Here is a 26,349-nt window from a genome sequence, read left to right on the forward strand (position 1 = left end):
ACCAGTAGCTTCATCTGGGTCTCCCACATGGGTTCAGGGACACATAGATTTGGGCTATCTTCCACTGCTTTTCCCAGGTTTGTTAGCAGAGACCTGGGTTAGAAGTGGAGCAACAGGTACACAAACCGGCATCCACATGAGATGCCCATAGGGAATTCCAGATGGCAGTAGTGGATTAACCCATTATGCCACAATGCCAACCCTGCCTCTTAGCTTTTGTAACTACCCAATCACCTTATTAAGGTGATTATCTATATAGAATTATCTATATATTGATTTGCTCCCATACCAACTAATAACCATGTACTTATTTAATATGCATTGAATATTTCTAAATTTTGTTTCAAGCAAATTTACTAGACTATGGGGAGTGTTGGATTTCTTAATCTGTGCTCCAGGTTGAGACACCAGCAAAATAAAAACACAAGGAAACATTCCAGATCCTTCAGCTTTCTTTTTGGTTTTTGAGGGTGATGGTGTTATTTATTTGAAAGGAAGACAGAGAGACATAAAGAGAGAGAAAGAGAGCGATCTTCCATCTGTTAGCTCATTTCCCAAATGCCAAATAGCTGGGCTGGGCTAGTCCAAAACCAGGAGCTGGAAACTCAGTGTGTATCTCTCACATGGCTAGCAGGGACTCAAGTACTTGGCCATAAATTGAAGCCTCCCAGGGTATACATTATGATGAAATTGGAATCAGGTGTGGGATTTGAACCCTGACACTCCAATATGGGATAGGGGATTTCCAAGTGACACTGTAACTGCTGCAGCAAATACCAACAGACTTTCTTCAGCTTTAAAATGATAATGTTAATGCTACTTCCTGGGGATCTTGTGACGATTGGCTGAAACAAATGCTAAACACATTTCATAGTGTAGATGTGCAGCTAATGCGCCATTCAAGGTAACTATTAGCCATGTTCCTCTAAAACAAAATTGAAATTGAACCTGTCACAATCAAGACCAGTAGGGGAAAAAAAAAAGTCCTTTTAAGCAAGCAATCACTAAAATCACGCATATAGGAATCAAATACCTTAACTGAAACTGGTAAATGGAGATCTACTTAAAGAACCTTTACAGGATCAGAAATCATTCTTTCAGAATGGATCCTTTGATTATAAATTAGAATCACCTATATTGCATAAACCACACCATCTATATTTCAAGATCCAGATTCTTTAAACTGAACAAGAAGGTAAAATCACTGACAAGGCATTCTGAGTACAGAACCTCTAGATTTTATGATACTTATTTATGCCCATAGTTAACTGGTCAGTCCATTTTTTCTTTATAACATTCTGCCTTTATTGAGGCTTTAAAGTCCTCAACTTCTTTTTCAGGGTAACAGAAGGAAGGAGAAGAACCTTCTTTTTACAGTAATGTTTTATCTGCTTTCAAAATATTTAACTACATTACAATGACATCTGTCGTAAGCAGGTTAGACAGTCTGGGAGCTAACACAGTAAACTCTAAGGTTTATGACTCAACTGATTCAATTGGTAAAAGTGTCAGCAGGGGGCTTCTACCAACCATGAGCACCCATGTGGGGTGGCCAATGGTTAATGTCTATGGGCATGGGATTCAAACTGTGATCCCCATGGCAGCAGGATCAGCACCCTGGAGAGCTTGTTAGAAATGGAGGATCTGGGGCCCTGCACAGCCATGCCAAATCGTATCTGTATTATAGAATCCCCAGGTGAATTTCTTGCATGGTACATTTTTAGAAACTTCTCAAACTTTTTACAGTAAGATGTTAGACTGGTTCTGTTCTCTGATGTACCTTAGAATCCCTTAGGGAGCTTTATAAATTTCTAGAAACTGCACTCCTGAACAATGACTTCAGAATCTTAGGGAATAGAAATTCTGTGTATTTAGAAACAAACAAAAAAATCACCAGGTGATGACAATGTGCAGCTAAGGTTAATTTGCTCTTAGACCTGATGTACATCCTGATTCACTGGAGGATTTGAGAGAGGCAGCCTGCTGGGCCCACCCTCTGAGTTTGAGTCTGTAGGTGAAGAATGGAGCCCAGGGGCTGCTCATGCTGTTGGTCCAGAAATCTACCTGTGAAAACATAGGTTCTGCAGGGCAAGCTCTCACTTTGATCTCATGGGCATTGATTAATGTCAGTGGCTTGATTCAGGGGGGTGATTGAAATAGCTTCTGCAGGTGTATGCTTTTGAAGTTGGGGTCCCCACTGTAGTCAGACAAGTTTAGATAGCTCTTTATTTTTTTAAGGTATATAATGGGAGAGAAAAATAGCAAACACATATTAAACACAAACATTTTGCTCTTTTTGTGTGTGTGTGTAAAACATAACTGCCTAGCTGATCTCATGTTCTGAGATGTGATTCCTAACAACTTTCTTCCTTACAAGCTTAATTCTTTACAATTTTTTGGAAAGAGTTCAGGTTTGTTCAAATTAAGCCCCTTCATTTTTATGTGGTTGGCATATTTCTGAATACAGACCCATGGAACTCGTTTATAATTCTGAAGGGGGCTAGAAGTAGCTGAAACGCTAAGTTGCATTGTTCAAAGGATTTGCATCCATTTTGCCAGAATTCACTGGACCTCAGGCTGCATGTGTGCATCTGCCTCTAAAAGATTTTTCAATCATGCTTCTTATTTTCTATTCCTGCAGAACTTTGCCTCTAACAAGTCTTGTAAATAGTTTTTTAAATCTTGACTCCAGTAAATTTGCAGTAGTATGAATTTTCTGGGAAGTAACTGTTCTCTGATTTTATAATAGACTTTCAGAGAAAGGTATCAAAGCATAAAGGATTCCTGTTTAGCATAAATTCATCCCATTTTACAGAAGATAACACCAAGTCACTAGAGGGGTTTATATGTTCTTCCTGCAGATATGTAGCATAATTACTCAGCAATTTTACTAACCAGGTTAATATAACTGGAAATGAAATCATGTTGGCTTTGTTTTCAGCACAGCAATGAGGTAAAACCCAAGCAAAATGAGAGTCAATCATCCAGGGATTGAGAACAAGGGCTTTTTTTTCTGATGGATGGAGAGTGGATTGTTGGTAGCTATCTGTCACACACTTCAGTCCACACTGTGGCTGTGCCCATGAGTTATGTAGTGTGTCTGAACACCATGTGTGTCACGACTAAAAGAATCCAGTGGAAAGAATGGTCCTGTGATGCCTATTGATAGCAGCTGCTGTGAGCTGAGCAAGGCCGAGACTGAGAGGTGTCAATAATATCATGGAAGAGCAGCCTCGTTTTTCAGCTGTTTCTATACCTCACTGCTCTGGAGGAAGCCAGAGGAGCCAGGAGGTAAGGATGAAAGTTAAAGATGTGCTGTTGGCTGGTGGGTTTGGCAGAACCAGAATCAGAACAGGAGTGTTAAGAAAAGAACACGTGGGTAGGCAGGAATCCCTAAAGATCTGTCTGCCACACTGCTTTGCTTTCTTGAAGCAGTAAAAACCTTGACAAATTGAACAGAATCATCTGTGAACAATGAGAGGCAGGCCATAGGATCACAGCATCATCACATCCGAGGCCTTTCATCTGGCAAAGGGCCTTTGTACATCTATAATCTGTCCATGCAGTGACTTGCCCTAAACGGAGATAGTGAGAGCAAGAGATTGCTTGGAAATACCCATTGGGAAAGTCACAAAGGAGTAACAAGGGTTCTGTCATCATCCTGGGATTTCTAAATTGTCAGGATATTGCAATCCCTCTACTTCTTCCCACCAAGGATCCAATTATCTAGTCTATTCTTTAGGATCTGAACAGCCCAGTCCTGTGATTTCATTATATATCAGCAGGAAGGACCAAAGACTTTCCTGAGGTTGTTTGTTCTTAGAATAAAAATATCCCTGCAGTAGGGTAGCCAAGTCTGCTGTCCAGACTCCCAGCAACCCCAGGTCCATTTGCGTGGACACTTGGTCTTCCCAACTGCTTCTACATGAACTCTCTTTGGTTTGAGTGTCTGCATTTGAGTTCCTGAGACTGCCTTCCAATGCTAAGCCCACTGCCTCTCAACACCTCAAGGTATAGTTCCTCATCTGCCTGTTCCAACCTTTGCAGCCTGACTTATCCAGTATTTTGTACTACCCTCTAATCAGGTCACCAAATACCCTTTCCTCCAACTTTACCTCTAGTTCTGGCTTTGTACCTTGGCTCCCTGAGACCAGGGAGTAGCACTTAGTGTTGAATAGACTTTGTAGCCTACCAGCCTGGGTTCACACTCATCTCTGCCATTTTACCTGTTGAGGAACCCTAGGCAGGCCAAGAATATCTCTGGTCTCAATTTCTCCATCTGGAAGATGAAACTAATGTGGCAACCTACCTTATAGTGTAAGATAAAATTTAGATAGTTAGTGTCTGTACAGAGTTTACAGTGACTGCATACAGTAAGCTCTATGTAACTAATAAATGCATGCCTGTCCCTTCTCAGATGGTGATCTCCTACCCTGTCTTTCTCTGATTCTAGACTTTGCTTACTTTTGAATTCTTCTCATTACACAGTCTTCTACTACCTAAGGCAAGGACAGTTCAAGCCCATTTTCTGACATTTTCCATTCAGGGACAACTTCAACATGTTTAGTCAAGTGTGTTTCCCCTGGAATCCTTATAAGAGAACATTCTTTCATTGCACTCAAAGCTCAATATACCACAATCTTCAAAATACTACTTTCGGGAAGCTGTTCAAAGGAAGATCCATAGATGACATCTTTAACCAATGTCATGTAAGATTTTAAAAGAAGAAATATTGAGCTGAGTAGAAATTCTCATAGTGTCCATTTCACTTCAACAGGTTTGCCCTTTGGTGCTCAGTTAGTTGTTGTGGATCAGGGAGAACATATGATATTTGTCCCTTTGGGACTGGCTTAATTCACTCAGCATAGTGTTTTCCAAATTCCTCCATCTTGTTGCAAATGACCGGGTTTTGTTGCTTTTGACTGCTGTACATGTCCCATAATTTCTTTATCCAGTCTACTGTTGATGGGCATTTGGGTTGGTTCCAGGTCTTAGCTATTGTGAATTGAGCTGCAATAAACATTAATGTGCAGACAGCTTGTTTGTTTGCCAATTTCATTTCCTTTGGGTAAATTCCAAGGAGTGGGATGGCTGGGTTGAATGGTAGGGTTATATTCAGGTTTCTGAGGAATCTCCAGACTGACTTCCATAGTGGCTTAACCAGTTTGCATTCCCACCAACAGTGGGTTAGTGTCCCTTTTTCCCCACATCCTCGCCAGCATCTGTTGTTGGTAGATTTCTGCATGTGAGCCATTCTAACCGGGGTGAGGTGAAACCTCATTGTGGTTTTGATTTGCATTTCCATGATTGCTAGTGATCTTGAACATTTTTTCATGTGCCTGTTGGCCATTTGGATTTCCTCTTTGGAAAAATGTCTATCGAGGTCCTTGGCCCATCTCTTAAGTGGGTTGTTTGTTTTGATGTTGTGGAGTTTCTTGATTTCTTTGTAGATTCTGGTTATTAACCCTTTATCTGTTGCATAGTTTGCAAATATATTTTACCATTCTGTCGGTTGCCTCTTCACTTTCCTGACTGTTTCTTTTGCAGTACAGAAACTTCTCAATTTGATGCAATCCCAAATGTTAATTTTGACTTTGACTGCCTGTGCTTCTGGGGTGTTTTCCAAGAAGTCATTGCTGGTACCTATATCTTGCAGGGTTTTTCCAATGCTCTCTAATAATTTGATGGTGTCAGGTCATAGATTTAAGTCTTTAATCCATGTTGAGTGGATTTTTGTGTAAGGTGAAAGATAGGGGTCTTGCTTCATGATTCTGCACTTGGAAATCCAATTTTCCTAGCACAATTTATTGAATAGACTGTCCTTATTCCAAGGATTGGTTTTGGATCCTTGATCAAATATGAGTTGGCTGTTGCTGTTTGGGTTGATTTCTGGTGTTTCTATTCTGTTCCATTGGTCTATCCATCTGTTTCTGTACCAGTACCATGCTGTTTGGTTACAACTGCCCTGTAGTATGTCCTGAAATCTGGTATTGTGATGCCTCCAGCTTTGTTTTTGTTGTACAAGATTGCTTTAGCTATTCAAGGTCTCCTGTGTCTCCATATGAATTTCAGCATCATTTTTTTCCAGATCTGAGAAGAATGTCTTTGGTATCTTGATTGGTATTGCACTGAATGTATAAATTGCTTTTGGGAGAATGGACATTTTGATGATATTGATTCTTCCAATTCGTGAGCATGGAAGATTTTTCCATTTCTTGGTATCCTCTTCTATTTCTTTCTTTAAGGTTTTGTAATGTTGAAGTGAAATGGGCACTATGAGAAACAGTGACTTGTTCAGCTCTTGTCCTGACGGTTGATGTACAATGTAATACTTTATCCATTTTAGTATTTTTTTTGTTCTAGTACCATTGGTTGAACTCTGTAATTAACACACAATTATTCTTAGGTGTTTAAATTTAACTGAAAAGTGATCCCTGTTAGGAATTTGGAAAACATTATGCTGAGTGAAATAAACCAATCCCAAAGGGACAAATACCACATGTTCTCCCTGATAGGTGACAACTGAGCACCAAAAAGTAAACCTGTTAAAGTGAAATGAACACTATGAGAAACGGTGACTTGATTAGCCCTCGCCCTGTTTGATGAACAACTTACTATGTTATCCCTCTTAGTATTTTTTTGTTTGTTCTACTTAATACTTTGGTTGAATACTGTAATCAATACACAATTCTTCTTAAGTGCTGAAACTTCACTGAAAAGTTATCACTGTTAAATATAAGAGTGGGAATAAGAGAGGGAAGAGATGTGCAATCCGGGACATGCTCAAGCTGACTTACCTCAAATGGTAGAGTTAGAATCATACCAGGGGATTCCAATTCAATCCCATTGAGGTGGCATGTACCAATGCCATCTCACTAGTCCAGTGATCAATTTCTGTTCACAATTGATCATAATGATAGGACTAAGAAACAAAGTGATAATATAAACAAGAATAGTGTCTGCAAATACTAGCTGATAGAATAAAAAAGGGAGAGAATGGTCCAACATGGGAAGTGAGATACACAGCAGACCATAGAATGGCAGTTGTCCTAAATAGCACTCTGGCCTCAGAATCAGCCCTTAAGGCATGCGGATCTGGCTGAAAAGCCCATGAGAGTATTTCAGGCTTGGAAAGCCAAGACACTCTGGGGAAAAAAAAAAACCTAAATGAAAGATCTCCGTGAGTGAGATCCCAGTGGAAAGAACGGGTCATCAAAGAAGGAGTTACCTTTTTCTGAAGGGAGGATAGAACTTCCATTTGACCATGGCCTTGTCTAAATATGATCAGAGTCAGTGAACTCAGGGGGCTTCCATAGCCTTGGCAGTCATGACAAGAGCCTAGGGTGATTACTGAGGCCATAAACAAGAGTGTCAATTTGTTAAGTCAACAACAGGAGTCACTGTGCACTTACTCCTCATGTAGGATCTCTGTCCTTAGTGTGCTGTACACTGAGATTTAATGCTATAACTAGTACTCAAACAGTATTTTTCACTTTATGTTTCTGTGTGGGAGCAAACTGTTGAAATCTTTACTTAATGTATGCTAAACTGATCTTCTGTATATAAAGAGAATTGAAAATGAATCTTGATGTGAGTGGAAGGGGAGAGGGAGTGGGAAAGGGGAGGGTTGCGGGTGGGAGAGACGTTATGGGGGAGGGGAGCCATTGTAATCCATAAGCTGTACTTTGGAAATTTATATTCATTAAATAAAAGTTACAAAAAATGTTAAAAAAAAAGAAATATTGAGCTGAGTAGAAATTCTCAAAGAAGCAAAGTGTAGCTCATTCAGGGGATGGAAGCAGGTAAGTTAAATGACCTTCTATATCCCATAAATAATATAATTTTTATCTATTTAAAAGGATCAGATATTGGATAGCTCATGGGTTTTAATTAGAGACCTTCCTTTCAAGGTCATTAGATGGAAGTTAGCCCACTCTGAGGGGAAGCTTGTAAATTCAGTTTTCCTTGTAAGCCAAAAATGTATTTTCAATAGTCAACACCTATGTGACTCTAAAAGATCTTGAAAAATACCGTTATTTATTTACCATTGAACCCAAGACTAATAGAAACTACCTTGAGTGTCCATGTTCATCTCTCCACAAATAGAAGAGTTTCCATGAGAAGAGAGAAGGGAAAGGAAGAGAGCAATAGGAACAAAGAAAGGAAAAAAGTCAGAACAAAAATTAAAAAAGACAGGGAGTACACTTGGTTTACATTAAGATTTACCCAGAATACATGCATCAGCCACTCTTCAATAGAGTTGAATGGGCTTGAGGAGATGGTAGTGTAGAACACAGAGCAGACACCAAGAGTCACATCTGGGTGGGCTTGGTCTCTGATTTCTGATCTCTGATCCCTGCTCTAGGATGCAGACCGACAGATCACCTCCATGACTGAACAATGGAAGGACTGTATCAGAGAATCAGCACCAGCTTTGAAAGACTATGAGGCTCTACAGTGACTTAAATAAAGCTACAATGAGAAAAATGTTACCGGTTTTGCAATAAATAAATAACAATAAATAAATTGGGAATCTGCCATTAATTATTGAATCAACTTTGTCACATTAGAATGTATATTTTTTGTGCAAACATGAATTTGGCACTTAAGTATGTTGAGCATTACTTGAACTCAATACTGTCTTCATAAGTCATCAGGATTCCTTTGAAAATGCCTCTGTATCCACATGATGGCATAGTATATTAATCTGGATCTATTTGTACAGTTTCCTTGTCTCTCTCCCAAGACTCTAAGAGACTGATAGATTTAGTTAAGCAGAATAAGCAAACTTTAAATTCTGTGACTGTCACTTCTTGCCTGAGAAAACCACTAAAGCAAAGTTTTCAAATTTAGATTCCCTCATGAATATATTCCAGTGGGTTATGTCTTTTGTCTGCCTAGGGAAACATACAGGTAAATTTTACTTTTGTACTATCAATATCACCTTTCAAAAGTTATTTAGAATGGTCCTAAAAGAACTCTCCACCTTGGCCCTTGACTTATTATTACTTCACACTCTCTAATGATTAGGCTTCTACAATATTTAGCATGCAAATAAAGTGGTAGATTAGCCATGCAACTGAACAGTCAAATAACGTGAGAAAGAAGCAGCAATCAGATGCTCTTTCCACCTACTTGTTTGGAAGCCCCCATAAATTCTCTGCTATCAGAGGGGAAGGAATTAAGTTAGACTCATGAATGGTAGCAGTCAGTAACGATAGGAATGAAATAAAGCAAAGCTTATAGATGAAACCATGAGTAGACTTGTGAAAACTCAGGTAAATCGCCAGATACATATGCCCAGCTGCAAAGGTTAAGCGTTGAGCACACTCATATTACTGCAGTAAGAAATCATAGTTTGACAGCACAAACTCAGTGGGCTAACAATGAAAAAAAAACCAAACACCAGATGTTACTGCCTAACTCAATGCCTTTAATAAAAATATCAGGTAATCCAAACCCAATTAATTCAGAGCTCATTTTTTCTGGTCCCTTGCACTTCAAATTAGCAAAGTTTTTACTATACCTCACCAGTAAATGTTTCCAATCACATTCTATTTGCATCTAATTACTTCTTGAGGCACCAGATTTAAGCACTATAAGGAGCACAGGATATTACAGGCTTTCTCTACAGGTGAAAATACCAATATTGTCAGACCTCACCTATGTTAGTAGTCAATAGTATCAGTATCACATGGTTATCATGTTTCACTACATAAGACAGATAATTGCCTTCTAATAAGAGATAATAAGCTTGCACCATGTGGATATACCAGAATATGTGTGTTGAACATCAACTAATCCCATTTGCAGTGAGTATTTGCTAGGTCTACAGGCTTAGTAGCTATCAGTGTTGTTCACAGAGATTCCTGGCCTCAAGATCTCAGGATCACCTGTGTGTGTACTTAAAGTGATAAAAAAAAAAAAAACACAAACACATGCCACACAAACACACACACTACCAGGAATTATATGATGAAAATTCTATCACACGGTTATTAAAGACAGTTTTCTTATTCTTCATTATCTGCCTTGATATCTGTAACAGTTCCCAAACTTAATAGCACAACGTAAACATTTGTTAGGGGAATAAAAACACGAAATTTTAAAATGTTAATTAAAGTCTAAACATCAAAATAGCTATAAGGATTTAGAGAACATATTACTTTTGCAGGTGAGAATATGTAATAAAAGCTTTGTGAAGGAAGCACACTTAAGCTGGTTTTTGAGACGGAAATAGATCTTGAGGATTTCAAAGAAAATCCACATAATTAAGCATTAAATTCTCACTACCTATTAGTCACTGTGTTAAACGCTTTTAAAATGCAAATATGAATTATGCCAACCTCTTGTTCTTTATAACCTTATAATTTAGTAAAGGGAACTAACATAAATAGTAAGATGTGGTAGAAAGTGCTATAACAGAGGAAAAATACCACATAGGGAATCAGAGGAATGTTTCTTGGAGACTGTTGGAGGAAGTCATTCAGTTGAGTTTTTTATGAATTTATGAATTTAACAGCATGCAAAAATTTAATGACAGGGAAGATGCATGGGTAAGAATGGCAATTCTGGGTAAAAAAAGAAGCAATAACTGCTTCTTTCTACAAGCAAAAACGTTCAAATTCTTAAAGAGTTTAAAGTTGTGTGTCAAGTAGAATGGATTTTAATGTAGTTATCAGAACAATCTTTTCATTAGTCACTTATTCATTTCATGGATATTAAATATTTATATACATAAAATGTTTTACGCTTTAGTGGTTTTCTTAGGCAAGAAGTGACATATGGTATTTAGAAAAATTGTACAAGATGGAATGGGAGGAAACATCTGGAGGAGAAGAAACCACTTTAAAAGGCAGTGGTGCTGTAGGGAAACAGGATAAATACTTAAACTGGGAGGAAGATGGCTTATGGAGAATGTTCCAAGGTAGAACCTACAGGATTTGCTAATGGGGTGGATGTGGGAATTGAAGAGAGAAGAGTCAGTGATGATCTCAGTGTTGGGAGCTGCAAGACCAGAAAGAGGGGACCTGGAGGAGGGCAAGCAAGAGAAGTCTGTGGAATGCCTACTGCCAGCGGGAAGTAAAAGTTGCCCAGAGAACAGTGCACTGAGCTAAATGGCATGAAGCACTCATGAAATGCTGCAAACGTTTACCTAGCAGTTCAGTAATATGGAATGAAGGGGACAAATAGAGAGATACTCCTGATGCTGCCCTTTACAAAACAGAAAATGTCACCAATCAGCTTTATTAAAAAAGAGGTATGGGTGAATAGATAGTATAAGAGTGGGGCTAAACCATCCCAATTCAGCACTTAACTCTACTACACTGAACCGGTTCATCTCTCCAGATGGGCTACTTTGTATTGTTACTGATATATACTGACATTCATAAGCTTTTGTTTTTAAATGAATAAATCATTTTTTCCCAAAGCTCATGGTTTCTCTCACAGTATCAGTACTTGCTAGAATATTCTTAGCTTTTCTTAGGTAAGAATACTCCGGGGGGAGGGGGTTGAAAGGACAAGAGTGAATGATTTCCCAGTATACAGTGTCTATGTCAAAGATATATTTTATCTATAAAATGAACAGTCATTTTATTATGTCATGGCCTATAATAGGACTCTATGGGGCTTATCCAGCTTTCCACTCTGTTGTACCTGTAATTAGGATGACTTCTGTATTTTTTGAAATTAATCTATTATCCCACTTCATAGTACTTAACCTGCTGATCTTTTTATTCATTTAAAGTCTCTTTAAATTTAGCAGAATCTCATTTTCCTTCACAGGACAGTTGACGTGGCTCTTTTCATCTTTACTCAATCATAAATCTTGGCAAGGACACTCAATGAAAAGGCACAGCCCATGGAGGAACCCTGGCTCGGAGACCCTAGGGAAGATGAAACAAGCTGCCAGATAACTGGCCCTTGTCTCCAGGGAAATTTAGTTCAACCATCTAAGGTATTGTGCGGCTAAGAAAAATGCTTGCACTTCCTAAGTAAATAGAACCTTTTATTCGCAGGCTGAATTTTCTCTGCTAGGGTAAGACACGTTTCAAAAGTAGGAATTGTTGGCTTAAGAAAAACTAGAGCAGCCCCTATATCCAGAGTGGCACTAAGTGTCTTTGTCAATAGATAGTGTGTTAGGGCTGGGACAAGAGGGCACCAGCAAAGAATTTCCCACAGGTCCGACCCTGCCAGGAGCAATATTAAATTAGTGCCACTGCTTGTTGTCCCATTGGGAATCAGGATTCTAGATTCTGGATCTTCGGTTGTTACGTGCTGAATGTTTATGGGCACCCAGATTTATATGAAACTAATCCCAGGGGAATGGAAAAAGAAGGCAGTGATTGGGGTTAGGTCAGGTCATGAGGATGGGTCCCCATTATGGGATTAACAATTTCCTGAGAAGAGGAAGAGATCTTTCTCTCCTCCCTTTATACCTGGAACACAGAAGGGCAAGAACCTAATCTGCCTGTGCCTTGTTCTTGAAATTCCCATACTGCAAGTCTGTAAAAAGTGCCAGTGTTTTTAACTCTATGGTGTTTGTTATAGCGGCACAAGCTAAGCAATCCGTTAACTTCTTTTGTGAGCTTCAGAGGCTCATTTCACCCCTGACTTCTCCAAGTTGGTAAGTCAATAGATTCTAGGATGCCTCTCATTTGTACTGTTCATTAATCAATCACCCTCAACTCTCTCTCCCAGAACACACTGCTGGGTAGTGTTTGCAGGGAGGGTGTTGGAGGAAAGGGTACAAGCAAGAGAGTCAGGTGAGGAAGTGCAAGAAATACAAAGACAAAGAATGACCTCATCCCATGTCCTGGAATTCTCAATTGTTGCTTTTTTACCATTAACATCTCAGGGCCAATCAGAACCTCATCATGTTTTCAGAAGCCAAATAATGGGTATCATATTTAAACAAGAAAAAGATAGGAAAACAAAAGAGAAAACCTGAGGGTAAGCTTCCTTTAGCATTTAAAAACAAAATAATAAATGAAACTAGAAAATAGGGAAAAAATCTATTTGAAATTCACATGAGAGAATGATTTGTGGAAGGTAACTACAAACATACAGTTTTCTCTAAACACTTACCAAGCACACACACTTACTCAAGCATTCAACATACACTTATTAAACACCTGTAATGTGTCAGGCACAATTCTAGATATCAGATATATGATTGCACATTTATCCTCATGAGTCCCACTTGATGATACACTTCTAACATCTGATTCTCTATTATTCATTTGCAAAATCATTTTTTTACAGCCCATGTACTTGGAGATGGATCTCCTTAGTATGGGCATCTAATAAATTTAAGATAGATATGGTATTTGGTGGGATTTTGATATAAAAGTAAACTCAAAAAACTTTGTGTCAGATACATTCTTTAGAAGTCATCTAATACGTTTAGCTGAATCAAGAATGCATCCAACATCAGTGAGGTGAGTCATTCTTAGTGTCTGTCAGTCATGGTTTCTTCAAGTTACAAGAATCAAGTTGCAGAGAAAATTATCAAAAGGAATACTTTTATGGAATTTGGTTAAAAAAATCTTTAAGTACCTTTTCTGCTTTAAGGGCTTGGGAGAAATACAAAGATTACAGGAGATAGCAAGAACATTGCAGATTAGCAGAAAAAGCCAAGTATATAAATAATTCCTTAAAGAATATTATAATTATATTACAGATGACTGCATAAGTTATTGTGGGGGAAAAAAAAAACAAGGAAAATCATATCTGGTTAGGGAAGAGCAAAGCTTCATGGAGTAGCATCTGTACTGAGCTTTGCAGGACGTTTAGAAAATAAAGAAGTAAACTAAAAAGTGGTGATGTTAGGGAAGCGGAAAAAATTTATGTGTCTTTACTGAGCATTTATTCTAGTAAGGAATTGTGTAGGATTTTATTTAAATCTCTCAATATCCTCTTAAAACAGCTGTGCCATCAACTCTAGATCAATCAGGATCTGGTTCAGGAAATAAACTGCTTCCAACTAAGGACATGTAGAAAGGAAACCAAGGCAGCACAAATATTTGGTAAAACAGGAACTCAACTAGGGACAAAGGGGAAAGGTGAGATTATAGGATTTAGGATTCAGGATTCAGTATCACAACTTCTGGGACAGTTAGGGAACTTGGCCACCACAGAAACAGCACCTGAGGAAGGGAGATGCAGAGGAGGCTCCTGGCTTCATCTTCCCACTTGCCCTTCCTTCCCTTCTCCCACCAAGGCTTTCCTGTAGCAAACACCAATCAGAAAGCCAGCTGGCTTTATGGCTGTCTGCCACCTGCACCAGCACAGCTGAATCCTTACGAAAAGGAAAGTCAGAAATATACCTGAGGGGGCCCTCCTGGCACAGTCAGCTAAGAAGCTGCCTGCAACACGAGCATCCCATATGGGAGTGCTAGTTAGAGTCTCGATAGCTCCACTTCTGATCCAGCTCTCTGTGTATACACCTAGGAAAGCAGCTAAGGATTGTCCATGTACATGAGTTCCTGTGGAAGACTGGATGGAGCTCTGGGCTCCTAGCTTCAACCTGGACCAGCCCAGCTATCACAGCCATTTGAGGAATAAACCAACAGATAGAAGATAGATCTCTGCCCACCCCCATAAACTCATTTCCTCTCCTCTTCAAATAAATAAATGAATCTTTCTAAAAAAAAAGGAAGGATGGAAAGATGGAAAGAAGAAAAAGAGAAAGAGAAAAAGAGAAAGAGAAAAAGAGAAACAGAGAGAGAAAGAGAGAAAGAAAAAGAAAAGAAAAAAACAAACATGCCTGAGGACAAAGGGCTCAGGCTAGGCTGACATAAAGCTCCCTTTACCGATGAAAATTCAAGCGCAGACGGAGATGACCTGATCTAAACCACTTGGTTGATGGCCGAGCTAATATTTGAACCTGACACTTACTCCACCTCTGATCTTTTCTGAAGGTCACAGTTGCCAGTTTTATGAATGTCCAAAGTACTCATCAGTAGTAGCTGAGTTGCTTTGGGGAAGGAATCAAAGGCCATCCCGAGGAATCACAATTCTTTCATGTTGTCTGGAAACTTCCTGGAGAAAGTTATGAGTTGTGGAATAAGAAATTACTCTTGGAAACTCCAAGTGAACATGAGTGAAAAGGGAGGACCGCTTTCCTCTCCATCAGTTCCCACATCCCTCTCACATGCTTCCTTGCTTTTGCTTTCTGACGAGAGAGAGATAAGCAAAAAGTTAAAAAGGGGGGGAGGGGGGCAAGCAAGGCCTCTGGCAGGAGCTAGTAGAAAATTTCAATGGAACTGAAAAAGCAGTCATCATCGCTATCCAGATGTGTTGAGCCTGAGCTACCTGATGCTGATGCACACCTTGGCTCAATCTCCAGCCTGCCTTCCCCTCTTGGGCTAATAGTGGCGGTACTGTTTTATATTCTAACAGTTCTTTGCTTCCTGGGATCTACACACAGCCTGAGCTTGACCTGAAGGTTCTCTAAACATTATCCCTGCAGGGGCCAGAGGAGTAGAGACAGAGAATAATTTGCAGGTGAAGACTGCCAGACACTGAGAGGTTAAGTGACTTGCCCTGAGGTCCCACAGAGACCCTGGAGGGAGGAGAGATGAGGAGGGGTCCCAAATTTCTCCAGCTCTGGGCTCTATCCAACTTTCAGAAGACCTCATAGCAGAATAACAGCACTCCTGTGGAGAAGCTCCTCAGGCAGCAGCTCATTACTGCCTGCAGACTGGTGCTTATTAGCGTGACCCCTGAGCACCTGCCAAACACCAAGCAGACAGCCTGGAGAAGCACCCAGACACTTAAGTAACCCTTTCTTCATTGGGTTTTAGGACCTCATTTTCACCTCTCCCTCCTATAAATATTAGGAAGTTATAGTTAGAAAAACTGTAATTACAAAGTAACTTGAAATTGTATTTTTGCAAAAATTAAAGGAAGGAAGCAGAGGGATCAAAGGAGGGAAAGAGAGGGAGGGAATTATGGTTATCTTAAATTCCATCTATGAAATACATGAAATCTATTCTCTTTATATTAATAAAAGAAAGAAAGAAAAATTGTAAGCATCAAAAGCCTACACATGAAAAAGACAGCAGACCAGCTAGGTGATGGCTGGAAATCCCATGACAAGTTAGTGAACTAACTCCCTCTGCCTGGACCACATCCAGGCCAGCAGTAGCCTAACAAGTGGCCTTGAGCAGAGCTGGAGGGAAGACTCCAACTTGTGATTTTACAAAATAATGATTTCTTTTATTTTTATTTTTTTGACAGGCAGAGTGGACAGTGAGAGAGACAGAGAGAAAGGTCTTCCTTTGCCGTTGGTTCACTCTCCAATGGCCGCCGCGGCTGGCACGCTGCGGCCGGCACACTGCGCTGATCCGATGGCAGGAGCCAGGTGCTTCTCCTGGTCTCCCATGGGGTGCAGGGCCCAAGCACTTGGGCCATCCTCCACTGCACTCCCTGGCCTGGAAGAGGGGCAACCGGGACAGAATCCGGCGCCCCAACCGGGACTAGAACCCGGTGTGCCGGCGCCGCTAGGCGGAGGAAAAATAATGATTTCAACCAAGGAAAGATCAACCTACTTACAAAACTTCTGAACATTAAACAAGTGGTTCTCAGAACAAATACGAACAGCTGCCGCACACTACAAATGGCCGTACACCCAATTCCCAATCCCACTTGCTGCATATCTCCACCCAGTCTTCCTCCAGCCCCAAAATAAAAGCACAATGCCCGAGAGGCAGTCGCCAAGTATATACACTCAAGAAACAAAATATGGGGCCAGTTTTGAGATGCAGCAACTTGCACCGCCACTTGCAAATATCAGAGCGCTGGTTCAAGCCCCTGCTGCTCTGCTTCTAGTACAACTTCCTGCTAATGAGTCTTGGAAAGCAGTGAAGACGGCCCAGGTACTTGAGAGATCCAGATTGAGTTCCTGTCACCTGGCTCTTCCCTGACCCAGCTCCAGCTGTTGAGGCCATTTTGGAAGTGGAAAAGTGGATGGAGGATACCTTTCTGTTTCTCTCCCTTTCTTTTCCATACTGCCTTTCATAGAAAGTAAATCTTAAGAAAAAATAGAGTATCTGAATGCCACAGTTTCAAAGGAGCCTTCTCATTTCCACTGTTCTCCCTGATGGCTAGAATTGCCTTCTGGATTTTTTGATAGTTCTGTGTTATTCAACATTTATGCAACACTTACATATCTTGTACATATTTCATCTCCCATTCTAGATGCTAAACTCCTTGAGGGTAGGAATCATGCCTTATTCATCCTTATATTCCTGAAGGATCCTTGCCTGTGCCTTGCACAAAATCAGCCCTCAATAAAAGTTGAATGAATGAATTCTGATGAATCAAGATCTGCCTGGGGCTGCTTATGGAATGGAAATAATTCAGTGGTGCTGTGCCCCAAATGGGAAACTTTGAAATGTTAATGAACTTAAGCTATGATGTATCTATAAGAAAAATGAATGCAAGTTGCTTGTCTGGCTATGAAAGTGCAGCCTTTACAGGAAAAGGCAGCAGCTGGAGCTTTTCTCTCTTTATCATGTAAGAGGCCCAGAGAGGTTGCTAAGTGATGAAAAGGAACCACGTGGCTGCTCCACACTCGGCTCCTTTGTCTGTCATTAGATGTTTCTGTTCTTGTCTCTTATGAGAACCTTTCTCTTGGCTATCAGCTATTTCTTAGTCTGCAGATCAATTGGCATAAGATCAGATAATGGTCCGGCACAGACATTGGCTGAACATTCATTCTAATGCAGGCGTGGCAGACCAGGTGCTGAGAGGCAAGACTTTTGAAATTTCAGAGTTGTCTAAACTTCTAAGTACAGCCAGAGGGGATTGGTTCCAGGGCCGCCCTCAAATAGCAAAAGTCACAGATTTCCAAATACCTTCTATAAAATGGTTTACTGTTTACATGTTACTTACCCACATCCTTCCATATACTTTTATTTATTCATTTATTTGACAGGTAGAGTCATAGACAGTGAGAGAGACAGAGAAAAAGGTCTTCCCTCCGTTGGTTCACTCCCCAAATGGCCGCCATGGCCAGCGTTGCACTGATCCAAAGCCAGGAGCCAGGTGCTTCCTCCTGGTCTCCCATGTGGGTGCAGGGGCCCAAGCACTTGGGCCATCCTCCACTGCCCTCCCGGGCCACAGTAGAGAGCTGGAGTGGAAAAGGAGCAACCAGAACTAGAACCTGGCGCCCATATGGGATGCCGGCACCACAGGCAGAAGATTAACCAAATGAGCCACGACGCCGGCCCCCATATACTTTTTTTTTTTTTTTTTGACAGGCAGAGTGGACAGTGAGAGAGAGAGAGAGACAGAGAGAAAGGTCTTCCTTTGCCATTGGTTCACCCTCCAATGGTCGCCGCAGCCGGCGTGCTACGACCGGCGCCCCGCGCTGATCCGATGGCAGGAGCCAGGAGCCAGGTGCTTTTCCTGGTCTCCCATGGGGTGCAGGGCCCAAGCACTTGGGCCATCCTCCACTGCACTCCCTGGCCACAGCAGAGAGCTGGCCTGGAAGAGGGGCAACTGGGACAGAATCCGGTGCCCCGACCGGAACTAGAACCCGGTGTGCGGGCGCCGCAAGGCGGAGGATTAGCCTAGTGAGCCGCAGTGCCGACCACCCATATACTTTTAATCATCTCTAGATTACTGGAATACCTAATACAATATAAATGTTATGGAAATATGTATACTATTTATGGAATAATGAAAAGGGAGAAGAACCTGTACATGTTCAGTACAGATGCAGCTTTTTAAAACAAGATATTTGATCCATGGTTGATTGAACACATACACATGGGACCTAAGGATATGCAGGGCTGATTGTACAATGTAAGAAGACTTGTGGGCCGGCGCTGTGGCACAGCAGGTAAGATTGTGGTTGCAGTGCTGGCATCCCATATGGGCGCTGGTTCAAGTCCTGGCTGCTCCACTTGTAATCCACCTCTCTGCTGTGGCCTAGGAGGGCAGTGGAAGATGGCTCCTGTGCACACATAGGAGGCCTGGAGGAGGCTCCTGGCTCCTGGCTCCTGGCTCCACATCAGCCCAGCTCTGGCTCTTGTGGCCATTTGGAGAGTGAACCAGTGGATGGAAGACCTACCTCTCTCTCTCTCTCTCTCTCTCTCTCTCTCTCTCGTTCTGCCTCTCTGTAACTCTGCCTTTTAAATATATAAATAAAAAATTGATGACTTGCACTCTAACATTTTCAAAATTAGCATGCCTAATGTGTAGTGTAATCATTAGCATTTTGGACATGATTTTTAGATAAACAGAAGGAACAATCTGTTCTATTCTCCTTGTTTTAAAAAATCTCTTTTAGAAAATCCTCTTTGTAAATGATGGTATGCAGTTTTTATTTCTGCTTATTTTTAGAATTTTACTCTTCATATCACAAAGCATAATATAAAGCCTCTATTGAAACTATGGTTCATATTATTTGAAAGTCTATGGAAGCAGCACTTCATGGTATTGTAAATAACTGGCCATGGAATTCCTTCTGTCTACAAACTTTCTCATTTAAGAAAATGTTAAGAAAATGCATTTACTGCATCTTTGACAGTGGATATCCTCTTTTTAATCTACCATTCTTCATTCTATGGAACCACATCAACACTGAATACAATGTTGTAAGACAGAAAGAAACAGAAACTGAAGGTGTTTGGACTCGGGAAAATTTTGGTGAAACCTATGGAGATGCTGGCATAAAGGCTATACAGGTGATAAAAAAGCAGAAAGCAACATGCAGAGACTTGGTGATACAAGATATGATTTTTTACAAATTTATTTTATAATTTATTTATTTGACAGTGAGACAGAGACCACAGCATCCAGGGCTGGACCACGCTAAATTCAGGAGCCAGAAACTCAATCTAGGTTTCCCACATAGATGATTTGGAAATTAAGAACTAAAGAAATGCTAGAAAATATACAAACACATGGAAACTGAACAAAAAGCTCCTGAATGAACAGTAGGTCATAGAAGAAAAAGGGGGAACATTTCTGTAAATGAATATGACAATACCACATAGCAATACTTATGGGATACAGCAAAAGCAAGGATTGGAGGAAAGTTTATAATAATTAATGCCTAAATAAAGAAATTGGAGGGTTGGCGCTGTGGCTCACTTGACTAATCCTCCACCTGTGGTGCTGGAATCCCATACGGACCCTGGGTTCTAGTCCTGGTTGCTCCTCTTCCAGTCCTGCTCTCTGCTGTGACCTGGGAAGGCAGTGGAATATGGCCCAAGCGCTTGGGTGCCTGCACCCTCGTGGGAGACCAGGAAGAAGCACCTGGCTCCTGGCTTCAGATCAGCGTAGCTCCAGCTGTAGCGGCCATTTAGGGGGTGAACCAACGGAAGAAAGACTTTTCTCTCTGTCTCTCCCTCTCACTGTCTGTAACTCTACCTTTCAAATAAATAAATAAAAAATCTTTAAAAAACAAAGAAATTGGAAAGAAATCAAATAAATGAGTTATCAATGCATCTCAAGGACCTAGAAAAAAAAAAAAAAACAAACCCCAAATCAGTGGTAGTCAAAAAGAATTAAAATTTGTGGGGAGCAACTCGGACTAGACTGAGTTACTGAAATTAAGACTTATTCTATGCATCTGCTCTCCCACAATATGGCGCTGGGAGAGGAGTAAACAACTTTTACACAGCTGCCTCCAGTTCGACCAGTAACCTGCAGGAGCTGATCCTGCTCCTGATTGGAGGAGAGCAGCGTACTTGGCGTGTGGGTAGCAGAGTTGGGATTGGTGGAAGAGGACTACAAAGGAGGAGAGAGACAACATGCACCAGGAACATCTAAGGGGAACATCCGGATAACACCCGAGAGAGCCGGCCGGCGGTGTGCCGCTCCCCCGCGTAAGTGGGGAAAGTGGCAGGGGGAGCCGCCCTTCCACAGAGGTGGAAGGATCGGCAGCCAACCCGGGAAGAACTAGCAGCAAACCCAGGAAGGGCCGAGCAGACAAAAGAACAGCGCAGGGTTTAGTGTCGTTCCTCCACGAAATGGGGGAGCGACAAATTAAATAAATAGGCCAGCGTGCCATGGCTGAATAGGCTAATCCTCTGCCTGTGGCATGGGCATACCAGGTTCTAGTTCTGGTTGGGGCACCAGATTCTATCCTGGTAGCTCCTCTTCCAGTCCAGCTCTCTGCTGTGGCCTGGGAAGGTAGTGGAGGATGGCCCAAGTTGTTGGGTCCTGCACCCGCATGGGAGACCAGGAGAAGCACCTGGATCCTGGCTTTGGATCAGTGTGTTGCACCGGCCGCAGCGCAACAGCCGTGGCGGCCATTGGAGGGTGAACCAACAGAAAAAAGAAAGACCTTTCTCTCTGTCTCTCTCTCTCACTGTCCACTCTGCCTGCCAAAAACAATTAAATAAACAAAATTGAAGAAAAATACAAAAGATCAGTGAATAGTTTGTTTTTTGAAAAAAATAAACATAAATAATAAACCATAGGCCCAATTAATCATAAAAATATGGAGAAGACTCAATTCAAAAAATCTGAGATGAAAAAGGAGATATAACAGATAATCAAGAAATAAAAATATTCATCACAAATTACTACAAATGCAATATGCCAACAAATTGGAAAGAAGAAATAGATAGATTCTTGGACACATTTGCCCTACCAAAATTGAGTCATGAAGACACAGAAAACCTAATCAGGCCAATAACCAAGATGCAGACAGAATCAGTAATAAAGACCCTTTCAACAACAACAACAACAACAACAAAAAAACCCACAGGATTAGATAGCTTCACTGCTACCAGCCATCTTAAAAAGAACTAATTCTAACTCTTCTCAAACCATTCAAAACAATTGAAAAGGAGGGAAGTCTCTCAAATTCCTTCTATAATACCATCACTACTTCAATTCCAAAACCAGGAAAAAATACAACAAAGAAAGGGAACTGTAGACCAATTTCACCAATGAACTTATGTGCAAGAATCCTCAACAAAATACTAGCTAATCAAATCCAACAACACATCAGAAAGATCATTCACCCAGACCATGCCGGGTGGTTCAACTAAACAACAACAACAACAAAATAAATATGATTTATTACATTAACAAATTGAAAAATAAAAACCATAAGATTCTCTCAATAGATGCAGAAAAAGCATTTGATAAAATACAACATCTTTTCATGATAAAAACCTTAAGTAAATTGTGTATGGAAAGAACATTCATTAACACAATCAGGTCAATATATGACAAACATACAGCCAGCATCATATTAAATGGGGAAAAGTTGGAAACAGTTTCACTAAGATATGCCAGACAAGGCTGACACTTTTCACCATTGCTAGTCAATATACTTGTGGAAGTTTTCCCAAGAGCCATTAGGCAAGAAAAAGAAATCAAAGGGATATAAATTGCAAAGGAGGAAGTCAGATTATCCCTGTTTGCAGATTTCATGATCCTACATATAGAGCAACCAAAAGACTCCACTATTGGAGACTATTGGAACTCATAAGAGAGTCTGGTAAAGTAGCAGGATACAAAAGCAACAAACAATGATCAACAGCCTTTGTATACACAGACAACGTGATGGCAGAGAAAGAGTTTGAAAGATAAGTCTTATTCACAAGAGCTAAAAAGAACTTAAATAAGTTGAAATAAATTGAACCAAGTACATCAAAGTTCTCTACAACAAAAATAACAAATCATTAAAGAAAGAAATTTAAGACAAAAACATTTGAAAAATCTCCCATGTTCATGGATTGGAAAAATTAATATAAAAAATCCATACCATACAAAGCAACTTATAGATTTAATGCAATCCCAATCAAAATACCAATGACATTTTTCTCTGATCTAGAAAAAATGATGCTAAAATTCATATGGGAGGCCGGCGCCGCGGCTCACTAGGCTAATCCTCCGCCTAGCGGCGCCCGCACACCGGGTTCTAGTCCCGGTCGGGGCGCCGGATTCTGTCCCGGTTGCCCCTCTTCCAGGCCAGCCCTCTGCTGTGGCCAGGGAGTGCAGTGGAGGATGGCCCAGGTGCTTGGGCCCTGCACCCCATGGGAGACCAGGAAAAGCACCTGGCTCCTGGCTCCTGCCATCGGATCAGCGCGGCGGCCATTGGAGGGCGAACCAACGGCAAAGGAAGACCTTTCTCTCTGTCTCTCTCTCTCACTGTCCACTCTGCCTGTCCAAAAAAAAAAAAATTCATATGGGAGCATAAGAGACCCTGAATAGCTAAAGCAGTCTTAATCAACAAAAATAAAGCTGCAGCCATCACAATACCAGACTTCAGGATATAATACAGGGGCTGGCAGTGCAGTATGGCGAGTAAGGCCACTGGCTACAGTGCCATAGTCCTGTGTTGGTGCTGGTTCAAGTCCTGGCTGCTCTGCTTCTGATACAGCTCTCTGCTATGGCCTGGCAGAAGAGTGGAGGATAGCCCAGGTCCTTGTGTATCCACGTGGGAGACCTGGTGGAGGCTCCTATCTCCTGACTTCAGATCTGCGCAGCTCTGGCTGCTGTGGCCATATGGGGAGTGAACCAGTGGATGGAGGACCTCTCTCTCTCTCATTCTCTCTGCCTCTGCCTCTCTGTAATTCTGCCGTTCAAATAAATAAATAGATCTTTGGAAAAAAAGACATAATACAGGGCAGTTATAATCAAAACTGCCTTGTATTGGTGAAACTTGTTGAAGTGAAATGGACACTATGAGAAACAGTGACTTGATCAGCTCTTGTCCTGACGGTTGATGTACAATGTAATACTTTATCCATTTTAGTATTTTTTTGTTCTAGTACCATTGGTTGAACTCTGTAATTAACACACAATTATTCTTAGGTGTTTAAATTTTAACTGAAAAAGTTATCCCTGTTAGGAATTTGGAAAACATTATGCTGAGTGAAATAAGCCAATCCCAAAGGGACAAATACCACTTGTTCTCCTTGATAGGTGACAACTGAGCACCAAAAAGGAAACCTGTTAAAGTGAAATGAACACTATGAGAAACGGTGACTTGATCAGCCCTCACCCTGACTGTTGATGAGCAGCTTAATATGTTATCCCTCTTAGTATTTTTTTGATTGTTCTACTTAATACTTTGGTTGAATACTGTAATCAATACACAATTCTTCTTAAGTGCTGAAACTTAACTGAAAAGTGATTGCTGTTAAATATAAGAGTGGGAATAAGAAAGGGAAGAGATGTGTAATTCGGGACATGCTCAAGCTGACTTACCTCAAACGGTAGAGTTAGAATCATACCAGGGGATTCCAATTCAATCCCATCGATGTGGCATGTACCAATGCCATCTCACTAGTCCCAGGGATCAATTTCTGTTCACAATTGATCGTAATGATAGGACTAAGAACCAAAGGGATCACAGAAACAAGAATAGTGTCTGCAAATACTAGCTGATAGAATAAAAAAGGGAGAGAATGGTCCAACATGGGAAGTGAGATACACAGCAGACCCATAGAATGGCAGATGTCCTAAACAGCACTCTGGCCTCATAATCAGCCCTTAAGGCATGCAGATCCGGCTGAAAAGCCCATGAGAGTATTTCAGGCATGGAAAGCCAAGACACTCTGGGGGAAAAAAAAAAAAAAACCTAAATGAAAGATCTCCACGAGTGAGATCCCAGTGGAAAGAACGGGTCATCAAAGAAGGAGGTACCTTTCTCTGAAGGGAGGAGAGAACTTCCACTTTGACCATGGCCTTGTCTAAAAATGATCAGAGTCAGTGAACCCAGGGGGCTTCCATAGCCCTCCCCTTTCCCACTCCCTCTCCCCTTCCATTCACAGTCAACAACAGGAGTCACTGTGCACTTACTCCTCATGTAGGATCTCTGTCCTTAGTGTGCTATACATTGTGATTTAATGCTATAACTAGTACTCATACAGTATTTTTCACTTTATGTTTCTGTGTGGGAGCAAACTGTTGAAATCTTCACTTAATGTATGCTAAACTGATCTTCTGTATATAAAGAGAATCGAAAATGAATCTTGATGTGAATGGAAGGGGAGAGGGAGTGGGAAAGGGGAGGGTTGCGGGTGGGAGGGACATTATGGGGGGGAAGCCATTGTAATCCATAAGCTGTACTTTGGAAATTTATATTCATTAAATAAAAGTTAAAAAAAATTAAAAAAATAGATATGTAGATCCATGGAATAGAATAGAAATTCTAGAAATCAATCCACACATCTGCAACTCACTAATATTTCAAAAAGCAGTTATAATCAATCCCTAGAGAAAGAACAGTCTCTTCAAAAAATGCTGATGGGAAAATGGGATGTACATGTGCATAAGTATGAAACAAGACAGTTACCTTACTCCTTTTACCAAAAAAATCAACTCACAATAGATCAAAGATCTAAATAAAGGGTGTAATACTACGAAATTAGTACAGGAAAACATCAGAGAAACTCTGCAAGACATTGGCATAGGCAAAGATTTCTTGGCAAAGATCCTTGAAGCATAGATAATTTAAGCAAAAATAGGCAAATGGAATTATATCAAGCTAAGAAGCTTCTGCACGGCAAAGGAAACATTTAGCAAAGTAAAAGTGGGAGCAAATATTTGCAAACTATGTAACCCGTAAAAGATTAATGTCCAGAATCTATAAAGGCCTCAAGATACTGGACAATGAAACAAACCATCCAGTCAAGAAACAGGCAAAGGATATGAACAGGCATTTTTCAAAGGATGAAATTCAAATGGCCAACAGACACATGAAAAAATGCTCAGGATCATTATCCACTAGGGAAATGAAAATACACAATGAAGTTTTACCTTACCCTGCTTAGAATTCCTCACATCCAAAAATCAAAAAAAAAAAAAAAACAAAACAATAAATGCTTTTGAGGATGTAAGGGGACAGGTACCCTAATCCACTGATGATGGAAATGTCACCTAGTGCAACCATTAGGGAAGGGAATATGGAGATTCCTCAGAGAAAACAGATCTACCATACCACCCAGTCATCCCCATTCTGGAAATTATCCTGTACAAATGCACATATATATGAAGTGATGTTAGAGTTCATTTCTTTTCTTCAGCAAATATCATTTTAGATTACTTTTGGAAGGATGAGAATTAATTTCTATGCTTCCTTCTAGATGTTGTAAAAGGGCAAACACTTTTCACAATCATTCTTACTGGTGCTCATATAACCTTGAATGAGGAATTTGGGCATTTAGGTACAGAGATGTACATATGTTCTGACATTTGTGCTGTTGTACCCATTGTAACCGACTACTTCTTTCCTAACCCCTACCATCTCCATAAGTCATTAGGCGGATGTAGACTTTGTCCTTGATTGATTTGCAAGAGCTCTGAATATTGGGATCCTAGAGAATGTGTAAATTATATACAACATAATGGAACTTAAGTCTAAGA

The sequence above is a fragment of the Oryctolagus cuniculus genome, chromosome 10 (genome assembly GCF_964237555.1).
Source record: "Oryctolagus cuniculus chromosome 10, mOryCun1.1, whole genome shotgun sequence".
In the NCBI taxonomy this organism is placed as follows: domain Eukaryota; kingdom Metazoa; phylum Chordata; class Mammalia; order Lagomorpha; family Leporidae; genus Oryctolagus; species Oryctolagus cuniculus.